This window comes from Hemitrygon akajei, chromosome 6 (genome assembly GCF_048418815.1).
Source record: "Hemitrygon akajei chromosome 6, sHemAka1.3, whole genome shotgun sequence".
Lineage (NCBI taxonomy): Eukaryota > Metazoa > Chordata > Chondrichthyes > Myliobatiformes > Dasyatidae > Hemitrygon > Hemitrygon akajei.
Window position 1 is genome coordinate 178019635 of NC_133129.1, and position 15752 is coordinate 178035386.

Sequence of the window (15752 nt, forward strand, 5' to 3'; positions counted from 1 at the left end):
GGGGAAGTGTTTGAGGTGGCCTATTTTTTTAATTCTTTCTTCTAATATTTGTATATCAGGCACTTGTAATGCTACTGTGACCTGTAATTTTCTTTGGGATCAATAAAGTATCTATCTCTCTCTCTCTTCCTTGCTATCCTTCTATAAGTACCCATTTTGTGCAAGGCGATCGGAGATTGTGGAGCCATGAACTTCATCTCTATTTGCGGCCACTGACTTCTGCAGCTCACTCAGAGTGACTGTTGGCGTCACAGTAGCCTCTCTTACAAGTGCCATTCTTCCCTGGCGACTAAGTTTAGAGGGGCACCCTGACCTAGGTAGCATGGTTGTGGTTTCATATTTTTTCCACAGTGGATTGCACTGAGCTCCAAGTTCAGTGTCTTTTACCCTTTCCTAGATTTGTGGTTCTCTATTATCATTGCCCTGATTTGTCTTGAAGGCTCTTTTGTCTTCATTTTGGTTTGGTCTGTTGAAAATCTACCATACTGTTGGACCTTACAGAGACGGGGGATATTTATTCTTATGAATTCGTTGAAAACAGGTGAACCTCCAATCTTCGACATCAACAAATCGGATGAGTTGGTAAGGCAATATATTGCTCCTGAGGAAAGTTAGTGTAGTAATTACAAAGGGAATGAATACTTTCTCAGGCTCACTGTTTTTTAATTTTTAGTAAATTGTTGACAGGTTTTTGGATTTTTTCATTTGATTTGATATGGTGAACAATGTTATGTAGATTAGCTCAAAAACCCTACTTCAATATATTTTAAATTTAGAAAATGAGACAGTAAAATGTGAAAATAGTTGTGAGGGCTGAATATTTTTTCAAGGCACTGTAGTTAGTAGTTCAGTATGATGATCTTTCATTGGAACTTTTGAGTTGCTGTAGAATAAAGAAAGTTCTGATAAAACTGAGAATACGAATGGAGATGTAAGAGCTGGGTGTTATCTGCATTTGTATGAAAATTGACCATAATTCATCAAAATGCAACATGGAAATGAAGAGAATAACATTCAGAAGTGATTGTGTAGGGACAAAAAGACATGCTGTTTCTGTAAATATGATAAATTTTATCATATGCAAGTTCTATAAATAACTGTAGTGGTGATACGGTATAAGGAGTCAATTTTAGAAAACCTAGTACATTTATTTTTCAACATAGTCCCCTCCTACATTTACACACTTAGTCCAGCGGTCGTGGGGCATACGGATCTTGGACCTCCAGAAAGTGTTCAAAACAGGGGTGATTGAAAAGTTTGTGGCATAAAGTAGAAGGAGATGAGTTAGACAGCTCTCATTACATGCACATGCAGTTCAGCTCTTTGAGTGATCATGCAGAAAGCTTGAAGTTAATAACTCATCTCCTTCTACCTTAGGCCACGAACTTATCAATTACCCCTCGTAAATCATTCTTTTTTACAAGTACTGCAGTAAACTTGAGGGTTGAATACCATTAAGGTTAATTCCACTTGATGAAGTTATCATGACTTTGATCACATCAGAAATAATTCACTTTGACAAATGTGTCAAAAATTAAATCATATAAAATAAAATATATCTACAATTCTCCTTTATAAAAACTTTACCTTCCCATTCCATTTTTCATAGCCCATGTTGAAAAGTCACATCAATTACCTTAAGTGTCAATAAAGGCGGTAGATTAGTTTATGTTCTGCTGAATTTACACACTAATATATTTAGCATTTATGCATTTAAACTAGTTTTAACTGGATTCCTACATTTCAAGGTTATGTAATACAGTCAATATTATACAGTTAACTATTAAAGTGTAAATAAGTGGCTTATTATGTTACATTTCTGTCCGTGGTTAAAAGTAGCCAGCCATCATATAAATATTATGGCAAAGAAAGCTTGACAGCGCTTCTACTTCTTCAGGAGTCTGAGGAGGTTCGGCATGTCATCAAAAACATTAGCAAACCTCCATAGATGTGTGGTGGAAAATGTGCTGCCTGGCTGCATTACGGCCTGGTATGGGAACACCAATGCCTTTGAGTGGAAATCCTACAAACGGTGGTGGATTTGGGCCAGTATATCATGGTTAAAACCCTTCCAACCATTGAGCACTTCTACATCAAATGTTGCCATAGAAAAGAAGTATCCATCATCAAAGATCTTCACCATCCAAGCCTTCTACCAGGTAGAAGGTACAGATGCCTCAAGACTTTCACCACTGGGTTCAAGAACCCCTACTACCCCACAACCAACAGGTTTTTGAACAAAAGAGGACAGCTACACTCATTTAAGGGCTCTGATACATTGTTGTTTTATGCATGTTATTTATTGCTATTTACTTATATCTGCATTTGCAAAATTTGTTTACAGTTTAAGGTTACTGTTCTATTGATTTGCTAAGTATGCCCACAGAAAAAGAATCTCAGGGTTGTATGTGTTGACATGTAAGTACTCTGACAATAAATTTCACTTCAAACTTTGTACAGATCTTCATACCACTAGGCATTTAAAATTTATTCAGTATATCTACCCATTCAATCAATAAGAAGTATAAACACACATATAGTGCAAAACTGGTGTAATGACTTTAAGGTGCTGCAGTCTGCAAATTAAATCTTAACTGAATTCAATATTTAACATGCTAATGATTAAAATTGATTTAATCAGAGCATTGAGTACAGAAGTTGGGATGTAATGTTAAAATTGTACAAGGCATTGGTAAGGCCAAATTTGGAATATTGTGTACAGTTCTGGTCACCGAATTATAGGAAAGATATCAATAAATTAGAGAGAGTGCAGAGACGATTTACTAGGATGTTACCAGGGTTTCAGCACTTAAGTTACAGAGAAAGGTTGAACAAGTTAGGTCTCTATTCATTGGAGCGTAGAAGGTTGAGGGGGGATTTGATCGAGGTATTTAAAATGTTGAGAGGGATAGATAGAGTTGACGTGAATAGGCTGTTTCCATTGAGAGTAGGGGAGATTCAAACGAGAGGACATGATTTGAGAGTTAGGGGGCAAAAGTTTAAGGGAAACACGAGGGGGTATTTCTTTACTCAGAGAGTGATAGCTGTGTGGAATGAGCTTCCTGTAGAAGTAGTAGAGGCCAGATCAGTTGTGTCATTTAAGGTAAAATTGGATAGGTATATGGATAGGAAAGGAGTGGAGGGTTATGGGCTGAGTGCGGGTAGGTGGGACTAGGTGAGATTAAGAGTTCGGCACGGACTAGGAGGGCCGGAATGGCCTGTTTCCGTGCTGTGATTGTTATATGGTTATATGGTTATATGGTATAACATTGTACGTTGGTCAATATTATGTAAATAATTGATGATTAGCTTAGAGATTCCAAGCAGTGTAACAAAAGGACTTAATCTGATACATTTGAATTTTATGCTTGGGGATCAATTGTGAAATTCTAAAATTCATGATGTCAACGGGTTTCTAACACAGCTTTGTTACATGGTAATTGTTAATGATTCTGAGTGTATTTCTTGGTATAAAACAAATACAAACATATTAAAGTACTATATTAGCGTGTCAAATCTGACACAATCCACATTACATAAATACTTTATGCCACAACCACATGAAGTTATTATTTAATTAACATAATAGATGTGTGATTATATCTGGCACAGTATTAAAATTTGGCAACATACCATACACCAAGACTCTGAATCCAAAACCCTTAAGAGCTTTTAAGCTGAAGTGCTGCTCAGGTAATTAGAGTTTTTGCCACCTGTTTACCATCTGTTAAGCTTTAGCAGTAAGCACAGCCTTGCTTGCTAATGCCGTTGGACTCTAAATTAATCTTTATAGTCCAGAATTTCAACAGTCGCAATGATAATTTGCAAAGAAACTAAAATGCCTCTGTGGGCAGAGATTCACCCAATTGTTTTGCTGTCTCTAGCTGGAAAGAATTCCCAGTCATGGATAACTTAACTTTGATTGATTCTCACGATGGCTTAACAGTTTCAAGACCACAAAACTGGAATTCTTTACCACCATTTTGGTGGGAGAAAATACCATTCAAAATTTTGATGTTTGATAGGAAAATTGGAGGAAGTTAAAAAGATGTAACATATTGGCAATATGTCCAAAAATCAACAGTTGGGTTTTGTATTTCATGATTTTCTTTTTCTTCTGGGTATAGGGTTGTCACTAGCAACATCAGCATTAGTTGGCCATTCTAAATAGTTTGTTTTCTCTGGTTGGACTACATCTGGAATACTGTTTGTAGATCTGGACACCAGACATGGGAAAGGATATTATGCTCATTGGATAGAGATCATCATATATACTGGACTCTGTCCAAGGACAGCCATCCAGTCCATGTTGACCAAGCTGCCCCATGCAAACTAGTACCCATTTGCCAGCATTTGGCTCATAGCCTTCTAAATCAGGGGTTCCCAATCTGTGGTTTAAGGACCCCTCAGTTAACGGTAGGGGTCCATGGCATAAAAAGGGTTGGGAGCCCCTGTTCTAAATCTAAGTTTTTCACTTCAATTGAAGGACTCTAGTACACAATGACTCAAGTATAAAATTAGCATTTCACTTTCCTCACCTTCTAATGACCATTGGAGTTTGGTTACCTGTTATTTTTCGCATGTTAATTCCTACCATAGCTTACTGTTGAAACCATCTTCAAGTCAAATTAACAACTACCCAAATTAAACAACAAATTTCTGATACCAATGGCAATTAACAACTCCATTACATTAAAGGTAAAGAATGAAACTATTGTCTATTTGCCTTTTTTCCCAATATTTGCAGGAGGTGTTATATGTTAGGGAAACCAAAAAAAAAATTAGGAAAACCTACAAGACCACAACACAACAAGAAAAAAAATTTAAGACATAATCAAAAGTGACAAAACAGAAGTATACTTACAGCTATTATTTTATATAAACTACAACCCTGATATTTGAAAAATATTATTTCCTGTTCTGCATTGTTCAAATGTGAATAAAATTAATATCAACAGCACTGAAGATTTGGTTTTAGAAAAAAGGTAGATGAGATCCAGTGTGAACTCACCAATTGGAGATAAATTTGACTTGGTGGTAGATGGCAGTGAGTGGTAATGAAGGGCTGCTTTTCAGATTGAAGGCCTCGGACTGGTAGTGAACTGCAAGGATCAGTGCTTTGTTCCCTGCCATTTCTTTATGTGCTGTGTCCCCTGTTGTTTGTCAAATATTTTAACAAATTGGACAAAAAGGTAAGTGACATAAGTAGTAGATTTGCAGATTATACCAAAATTGGTAGTGTAGAGGACAGTACAGAAGGTAATCTAAGGTTACAACAGGACTGGTAGTTATCAACTTATTCAATGCCCACAAGAAAATTAAATTCAGGGTAGTATGTGGTGACATACATGTACTTTGATAATAAATTTACTTTGAACTTAGAGGTAAATAAATTGCAGATAGAATTTAATTCAGACAAATGCAAAGTGAAGCATCTTGGGAAATTATGCCAGGGCAGGAAATGCACTGTGAATGCAGAGCCCCGGGGAGTGTTGTAGAACAGAGAGACTTACATACAAGTGCAGTTCCTTGAAAGTGGCGTATAGATGATCAATGCAGTGAATGAGGGATTTGGCATGCTTGCCCTTCATTGGTCAGGACATTGAGTAGAGAATTGGAATGCCATTTTACAGCTATACAAGATGTTGGTGAGACAGCACTGGGAACATTGTGAGCAGTTCCAGTTGTCATACTCTTGGAAAAATATGATTAAGTGAGTAAGGGAACTATTCAGAAGGATGTTGGCAAGACTGGGTAGGCTGGGACTGTTGCCCTTAACTGAAGGAGACTTAAGTGTGACTTTATACTGGCTTATAAAATTATGAAGGGCCATAGATAATGTGGTGGTCATGGTCTTTTTCCCATGTTAGGAAAGGCTAAAACTCGAGGGCATAGTTTTAAGGAAAGGGACCTGAAGGGTAAGGTTTTCACATCAGGTATGGTGGATCTATGGAATGCATAGCCAAGGGAGGTGATAGAAGCAGATACGATAGCAAAAGTTTTAGGTGCATTTCAATAGATACATGGACAAATGGGGATTAGATGTGACTAGTTCAACTTGGCATTGGGGTTAGCATGGACATAGTGGGCCAAAGGGTCTATTCCTATGCTGTACATTTATATGATGTAAATGAGGCCTTAAATGAACACTGTTCCTCAGTGTTCACTAGGGAGGAAGATGCTGATGGAGAATTGAAGGATCGGGGTACAACATGGAAATGAGGAGCTATTAGATGTCTTCGCAGGTTTAAAGGTGGGTAAATTTTTAGGGCTTGATGAATTGTATCCCAGGCTGCCAAAGGGGATTTCATATCTTCTCTGGCCCCAGAAGCAATGCTGTCTAACTGGAGGAAACTAAATGTGGCTTCTTTATCCAAGAAGGACCTGGCGATTACAGACATCTAACATCAGTGGTAGGGAATTTACAGTAAAGAATTCTGAAGGACAGGAATAATCTGCACTTGGATAGTCTGGAATGAATAAAGATAGTCAAGGTGAAGTCTTGTCTGCCAGTTTGATTGTTTTTTTAATGGAGGAGACTTTGAGTGCTATGAAATTTATTTCCATTTATATTTTATTTAGAGATACAGCACAGAATGGAATGATGAGTCAGAGTGATGATCTTAAGGCTTTAGTTCATCGGGGCTTCAGCAAAGAGAGGCTTTAGTCAGAGAAACCAAAAGAAAAGCTCGAGGTGAGCATGAGGAAATCTGCAGATGCTGGAAATTCAAGCAACACCCACAAAATGCTGGTGGAACGCAGCAGGCCAGGCAGCATCTATAGGGAGAAGCGCTGTTGACCTTCATCAGGACTAACTGAAAGGAAAGATAGTAAGAGATTTGAAAGTTTGTGGAAAGGAAAAATTATTGAGAGTATTTTCCCCTCCCCCTCCTACTTTCAAATCTCTTACTATCTTTCCTTTCAGTTAGTCCTGACGAAGGGGCTCGGCCCGAAACTTCGACAGTGCTTCTCCCTATAGATGCTGCCTGGCCTGCTGCGTTCCACCAGCATTTTGTGTGTGTAGCTCGAGATGAGGTTTCTTTTCCTTCCCTTCTTTATATCTGCTCAGTTAGGAGAGTAGAGATGCCAGGCAGGGTAATGGAATGCTCTTCTTGAGGGATGCAGGAAGGCAGGGAGACCTCCAATGTCCCTGACGATTACAACTGTACGAAGTACATCCAGCTGCAGCTTCTAACAATCCGTGTAAAGGAGTTGGAGCTGAAACTGGATGAACTCCAGAATATTCAGGAGGGTGAAGGGATGATAAATAGGACTATTAGAGAGGTAGTTACACCGATGGTGCAGGACACTGAAAACTGGGTGACAGGAAGGGGAAAGGGGTTAAGGAGCCAACGCAGAGTACCCCTGTGGCCATCCCCCTCAACAACAGGTATATCACTTTGGATACTGTTGGGGAGTTGACCTAACAGAAGAAAGTCACAGTGTTCGGGTCTCTGGCACTGAGACTGGCTCTTTGGCTGAGAACGGAAAGGGGGAGAAGAGACACACTGTAGAGATAGAAGATTCGTCAGTTAGGGGAATAGACAGGAGGTTCTGTAGGTGAGAACAAGATTCCCAAATGGTAATTTGTCTCTCGGATGCCAGGGCCCGGGACATCTTGGATCAAGTCCTTAGCATAAGGGTGAGCAGCCAGAGGTCGTGGTCCATGTAGTTACCAATGACATGTGCAGGACAAGTGATGAAGTTCTGCATAGAGAGTTCAGGGAGTTAGGTGCTAAGTAAAAGGGCAGGGTTGTGATCTAGGATTGCTACCTGTGGCATGTGCTGATGAAGCCAGAAGTAGGAAGGTTATACAGTTGCAAACATGTGGCAAAGGAGTTGGTGTAGGAAGGAAGGCATAGGATTTTTAGATCATTAGGCTTTCTTCCAGGGAAGGTGGGATCTGTACAGATGGAACAGCTTGCATTTGAACTGGATGGTGACTAATATCCTAGCCGGAAGGTTTGTTAATGCTGCACCGTGGGGTTTAAACTGGAGTTTCAGGGAGGTGGGAACCAGAGTGCCAGAACAGTTAGTGGAGAGGTTCTGGAGACAAATGTTGGGAAGATCTCAGAAAAGTTAGGAATCAAAAGGTTGAGCATGCTGCAACTAGTATCATGAGCTGTATATACTTGAAGGCATGAAATATTGCAGGGAAGGTGGGTGAGCTCAGGGCATGGATCAACACCTGGACTTGTGATGTTGTAGCTACTATAAAGTGAGAATTGGTTGCAGGAGAGGCAGGACTGGCATTTCAATATTCTGGGGTTCCGTTGTTTTAAACATGACAAAGTGGGAGGGATTAAAGGAGGACAGATGGCATTACTAGTCAGGGAAAAAGTCATGGCAGTGCCCTGTCAGGATAAACTGGAGGACTCAATCAGTGAGGCTTTATGGGTGGAATTGAGAAATAAGAAAGGTATGACTGCATTAATGGGGCTATATTACAGACCACCTAACAATGCTAGGGATTTAGAGAAACAAATTTGTAAGGAGATCACAGACTGTTGCAAGAAACAAAAGGTTATTATAGTAGGTGATTTTAAACTTTTCTCATATTGACTGTGAATCCATACTGTAAAAGGATTAAGTGGGATAGAGTTTGTCAAATGTGCTCGGGAAAGTTTTCTTCATCAATACATAGAGTTCCCTATGAGAGAGTGTATGATACTGGATCTGCTATTAGGGATTAAGCAAGGCAGGTGACAGAAGTTTCTGAAGGGGAACACTTTGCACCTAGTGACCACAATGCCATGAATTTTAAAGTAAATATGCAAAGATATAGTTCTGCATCGTGGGTTGAGATTCTAAATTGGAGAAAGGGCAATTTTGATGGTATCAGAATGGTCTGGCAAGTGTTGATTGGGACGAGCTGTTTTCAAGCAAAGGTATTCTTGGAAAGTGGGAGGCATTCAATAACAAAATTTTGAGAGTTACGAGCTTGTATGTGCCTATCAGAATAAAAGGTAAAGGTAACAAGTGTAGGGCACCTTGGTTTTCAAGAGATATTGAGGCCCTGGTTAAAAGAAAAAAAGGAGGTGATAGCAGGTATAGGCGAATAGGAACAAATGAAGTGCTTATGGAGTACAAGAAATGCAAGAGACACTTAAGAAAGAAATCAGGAAGGTTAAAATAAGAGCAACTTCATGCCTATCAGACAAGTTGAAGGAGAATCCTAAGGGATTCTACAGGTATGTTATGAGCAAAAGGATTGCTAGGGACAAAATGGGTCCTCTGGAAGGCCAGAATGGTAATCCATGTATGGAGCCAAAACAAATGGTGGAGATCTTAAATGCATTCTTTACATCTGTATTTACTCAGGAGATGGATACAGAGTCTCTAGAAGAGAGGCAGAGTGGCATCAACTTCATGAATCCTGTAAAGATTACAGAGGAGGAGGTGTTTGCTACTCTGAGGAGAATCAGGGTGGGTAAATCCCCAGGGCCTGAAAAGAAGTTCCCTTGAACCCTGCAGGAGGCAAGTGCAGAAATTGCTGGGGCCCTAGCAGAGATACTTAAAACACCCATAGTGACAGGGGTGCTTCCAGAGGATTGAAGGATAGCCAATGTTGTTCCACTGTTTAAAAAAGGCTCTAAACAGAAACCAGCGAGTCTGACATCAGTTGTGGGAAAGTTATTGGAAGGTATTCTAAAGGGCTAGATATATAAGTATTCGGATCGACATGGACTGATTAAGGATAGACAGCATGGCTTCATGTATGGTAGGTCATGTCTAACCAATCTTATAGAGTTTTTTGAGGAAGTTACCAGGAAAGTGGATGAAGGCAAGGCAGTAAATGTTGTCTACATGGACTTTAGGAAGGCATTTGTCAAGGTTTCACATGGGAGGCTGGTCAAGAAAGTTCAGCAGCTCGGCATTCAAGGTGAGGTAGTAAATTGGATTAGACATTGACTTTGTGGGAGAAGCCAGACAGTGGTAGTAGAGGTTTGCCTCTCTGACTGGAGGCCTGTAAGTGGAGTGCTGCAGGGATTGGGGCTGGGCCCTTTATTTGTCTTCTATGATGATAATATAATTAACTGGATCAGCAAACTTGACACCAGGATTGGGGGTGTAGTGGACAGTGACGAAGGCTATCATGGCTTGCAGAGGGATCTGCATCAGCTGGAAAAATGAGCTGAAAAATGGCAGATGGAATTTAATGCAGACAAGTGCGAAGTTTTGCACTTTGGTGGGACCAACCAGGGTAAGACTAAACACAGTGAACAGTAGGACACTGAGGAGTGTGGTGGAACAAAGATCTGGCAATACAGGTCATAATTCATTGAAAGTGGTGTTACAGGTAGAAGAAGAAGAATGGCTCTTGACTCGGCAGTGGAGTTATCGGGGCACTGACTATTGACAATGTTTCCGTAGCAAACTATTCTTGCTTTTACAAGGCTGAGTTGCTAGCTCGATGCTCAACCCAACTTGGATTCGAACTCAGGAACCTTCACTCCAGAGTCCGGCGCTGATATTTTTGTGCCACCAAGCGGGGCAGGTGTCACAGGTAGATAGGGTTGTAAAGAATAAAAGTATTGAGTACAGGAGATGGGTTATTATTATTGAAGTTTTATAAGACATTGGTGAGGCCTAATTTGGAGTACTGTGTGCAGTTTTGGTGATCTATCTAGAGGAAGGATGTAAACAAGGTTGAACGGGTACAAAGAAAATTTACAAGGATTTTACCAGGTCTGAAGGACCTGGGTTATAAAAGATTGAATAGGTTAGGACTGTATTCTTTAGAGTGTAGAAGATAGAGATTTGATGGAGGTATAGATAATTATGAGGCATATAGATAGGGTAAATGCAAGGAGGCTTTTTCCACTGACTTTGGGTGGGACAACAACCAGAGGCCATGGCTTAAGTGTGAAAGATGAGAAGTTTAAAGGGAACATAAGGGGAAATTTCTTTGCTCAGAGAGTTATGAGAGCATGGAATGAGCAGCCAGCACAAATGGTCCATGCAAGCTTGTTTTCAAAGATTAAGAGAAATTTGGATAGGTACATAGATAGTAGAAATACGGAGGGCTATGCTCCTGGTGTGGGTCATTGGGAGTAGGCAGTTTAAGTAGTTTTCGGAATAGACCAGATGGCCTGAAAGGTCTGTTTCTGCCCTGTACTTCCCTGTGACTCTATATTACAAATAATTATATTGCTTTAATATTGGAACAGAAGTATCTGACAGTCAAAACAATTAATGTAACATTTTCGATAGTACTTACTACAATCAAAATGTTCAATATCTTAATTTCAGAATCAGAATCAGGTTTAATGTCACTGGCATATGTCCTGAAATTTGTTAACTTTGAACAGCAGTATATGATAACATAGGGAAAAAACTGTGAATTACAGTAAGTATATACTGTATATGTGTATCAAATAGTTAAATAAATAGTGCAAAAACAGAAATTTAAAAAAGCAGTGAGGTAGTGTTTATGGTTTCAATGTCCATTCAGAAATCTGATGGCAGAGGGGAAGAAGCTGTTCCTGAATCACTGAATGTGTGACGTCAGGCTTCTGTGCCTCTTTCCTGATGGTATCATTGAGAAGTGGGCATGTCCTGGGTGAGGGGGGACCTTAATGATGGATGCTGCTTTTTTGAGACATCTCCTTGAAGATGTCTTAGAAACTACGGAGGCTAGTATCCATGATGGAGCTGACTAATTTTACAACTCCCTGCAGCTTACTTTGATCCTGTGAAGTAGTGCCCCCCCCCCCCCACCATACCAGAAAGTGATGCAGCCAGTTAGAACGCTCTCCATGGTACATCTGTAGAAATTTTCAGGTGGTTTAGGTGACATACCTAATTGTTTCAAATTCCTAATGAAGTATAGTCACTGTCTTGCCTTCTTTACAGCTGCATCGATTTGCTGGGACAAGGTTAGGTTTTCAGAAATATTAACACCCAAGAACTTGTAATTGCTCATTCTCTTCACTTCTGCCCGCTCCATTAGAATTGGTGTGTGTTCCCTCTTCTTACCTTTTCAGAAGTCCATATTCTGCTTTACAAAAGCTTGTGTACAGTCTTTTCCCTACAGCAAAAGTTCCCAACCTTTTTTATGCCATGGAACCTTACCATTACCTCTAGGGAACTCCTACCCTAGAGAAAGGGGAAAACTGAGGGGGTATCTCATAAAGGTTTCTGAAATTATGAAGGGAATTGATAGGATAGACTTCGAGAAAATGTCTTCTGGTTTGAGATAACCCTAGATTATGGGTGTAAGGTAGTCTTTAATATATCCAATGACAATTTTACAATAAACATCTTTAAAATAAAAAAGGAATAAGCAATTTACATTTTGTAGCAAAAAAGAGACTGAAAATGATATCCAGATGTTCATCTGATGTTAATGGGTTCTGATATTAATCCAAAAGACCACGATGAAAAAAACCCAGCAAGCACTGAATCCGCAGAGAGAGAGAGAAAAAAGCACAAATTGTACAAACATTAAGTTGCTATCTGGTCGGGGAAACAAAAAAACATGCCTCTGAATTTTCTGATCTATTGCTGTTAATTGTCTTTAGCAGTGACTTGCATTTCTGAATTTGTAATCTGTAGTCACATAATTAACCAGATTAAGAGAATTATTTGAACTTCTCAATTAACTTTGGCAGAGTTTTGAAAAAGGAGATGCCAGATTCGCGGGTAGATCTGTAATTCTATGTTTTTATTGGAATCGTTTTCTATCTGGACACTCCCTTTAATTGAAATCTTAGTCTTTAATACATGGAGGGAAAATGATTCCAGGATTGATGGCTTGTCATATGAAGAGCTTTTGATGTCTCTGGGCCTGTATTCACTGGAATTCAGGAGAATGAGGGGTGACCTGATTGAACCTTATCAAATGCTGAAATGCCTCAATAGGAGGGGAAGTTTCCTGTGGTGGGAGAGTCTAGGACCAGACACAGCCTCTGAGTAGAGGTGCATCCTTTTAGAAGGGAGATGAAGAGGAATTTCTTTAGCCACTGAGTGGTGAATCTGTTGAATTCATTATCACAGGCAGCTGTGGAGACCAAGTCTTTATGTATATTTAAAGCAGAGGTTGATTGATTCTTGATTGGTCAGGGCATGAAGGGATACAGGAAGAAGGCAGGAGATTGGGGCTGAGAGGGAAAATGAATCTCCTTTATCTTATGGTCTAATGTGAGAAGTGGTTCTGTTGAATAGAATATGTCCCATTTACTAGCATGGATTTCTCTTTATCATTTGGCTGAGTTTGTGCTATTGTTAATACTATCCATCGGAATAATTATTCTATCCATAAAGTGCTTTGGGCATTGTTTCCACATTATTTAATGATTATATAGTGGAGAATCAAAGGAGAAAGTACCTGTAACTATAAATGCTGCAAATTCTTGATTTAGTGGAAGGAGCTGAATTGAAATTTTGGAGATTTGGCCTCATCATTGCAGTTATTGCAAATACCTAGCCAGCCTTTTCTTTAATACCTTTCCCTTCCTCCTCCCCTTTCCCAATCTCTTCTACAGCCAGAAACTCCCAAGAGGGGATACTATTGAGACCTTTCAGAGAGCAAATGAGACAGAAATTGGACATTTCTCAGAAATTGGTAATGTATCAGCTTTGATCAGGAGTTCCCAACCTTCTTTTAATGCCTTGCACCACTACCATTAACTGAGTGGTCCATGGACCCCAGGTTGGGAACCCCTGGCTTAGATCGTGCATAAACCACCATTCAAACACAATATTTGGGGCAAGGGGAAATATCAGCTATGATTTTTTAAATTAACACATACCTGTTATTCATCAGCGATGCTCTGCATACATCCTTGAATCTTTTCCTTTGTCCATGTGGTAATCCCTTTCATGAACAGAGCATGATACTATTTCAGGAGTCCAGTGTCATGCCTGTGACTGAAGTCACTTACACAACAGCTCGGTGTAACCATGTTATGGCTGTAAGCCTGGGATGGAAAACCTTTGCTGAATTGCTTGCCGTTCCATTGAATCTGGATGATTTATAGAGTGGAGTTGGTTTTATCTCTCCCGTGCTTTGAGATACATGCTGGAGGTACTCCAGGTTGTAGCAGCGTCTGAGAGGACAGTGATCACTGCTGCCCTGTCATCCATGGGTTTTGTGCTAGGTCTGACGTTATTATCGTCAAGTAGGGATCAGTGTTTGGGTGTTTTTGATTTGTTTTATAGCTGGTTGGGTACAACATTGTGGGCTGAAAGGCCTGTTCCTGTGCTGTACTCTTCTATGACCTATGTTCTGTGTTCACCTTCATCCTCAGTTGAGCAAGGGTTGTGCTGGAACATTGAAGGTAATGGTGGACTTTCTCACTGATGACTGATTTCACCAAGTGATGGCTCCCAAAATCTGGGAGGTGGTCTGTATTTTCTGAGGTCTGCATGTGTAATCACTGTGGTATTGTAGAAAACATGGAAGCTAATTTGGACCTAGATAACAACTAGTTAATCTATTTAGTTGGTTGAAAGATAATTGAAAGCCAGAACACTGGGGAGTACTCTTATAAAGAACGTCCTAGTGATTAATGAGTAAAATTAATGGTAGACAGTGTCTATGTGGAATATTTAGCATGAAACACAGTGTCCCTGATAATGCAGTGTTGTCTCAGTGTTACACAAGATGATCAGCCTGTAGTTTGTGCTTAACGCTTGGGAATGGTTCTGGAACCGAGATGTGAGTTCTGACACTGAGCTGCAGCTGATACCTACTTGTGTGATTCATAATGACTAAATGAGATTAGTGCTGAATCTACCAGTACCTCCAGATTGCCTTAAACTTCTCCCTCTCCCTCTCCTCCTCTTCCTCCCTTCCCTTCCTCCCTTCCTCCCCTTCCTCCCCTTTCCTCTTCCCTCCTCCCCTCTTTCTCTTCCCCTTCCCTGCCACCCCTTCCCCTTCCCCCTTCCTGCTCAACTCTCTCACCTACTCTCTACCCACTCTAGCCTCTCCCACATTCCACCCCCTCCTTCCCCTTCCTCTTACCTCCTCTTCCACTCCCTTTCCCCTCTCCCTCCCCCTCCCCATTCCCTTCTCCCTCCCTGTCCCCTTCCCCTTCCCTTATCCCCTTCCCCATCTCTTCTTCCTCCTCCTCTCCCCTTCCCACCCCTTCTCCTCCCTCCTCCCCTCCCACTATACCCCTCCTCTTCCCCATTCCCCTTCCTCTTTCCCCTTCCCTCATCTCCTCCTCTTACTCTCCTCCTCTTCCCCACTGAATTCTCTCACCTACTCTCTACTCACTCTTACCCCTCCCCATATCCCTCCTCCGCACTCTCCAATCCTCTACCCCTCCCCCTCTCTCCCTGCTGCACCATCCTGCCCTATCTCCCCTCCCCTCCCCCTTCCCCCAACTGAGCACCATAAATGATGTATACTTCTCATTATTTTCTCACTGTACGATAACTTGCAATTATTGGTCTTTCATAAATCATTTAGGGCATGAAGTTTCAGAGTTGGGACATTATGTGGCAGTTACACAAGTCATTGATGAGACTGCACATGGAGTATCACGTAGAGTTTTGGTCACGCTGTTCTAGGAAAGACATGGTCCAAGCTGGAGAGGGTGCAGAAGAGATTTATAATGAAGCTGCCTGGACTAAAGGGCTTGGTGATGGCTATGTTGGATCTTTTTTCCTCGGAGTGTAGAAGAATGAGCAGTGATCTCATAGAAGTTTATAAAATTATAAGGAGTATGGATAAGGTGGACGGTCATAATTTTTTTCTCCAGGGTTGGGAAGTCCAGATATAGTAGGCTCAGATACAAAGATAA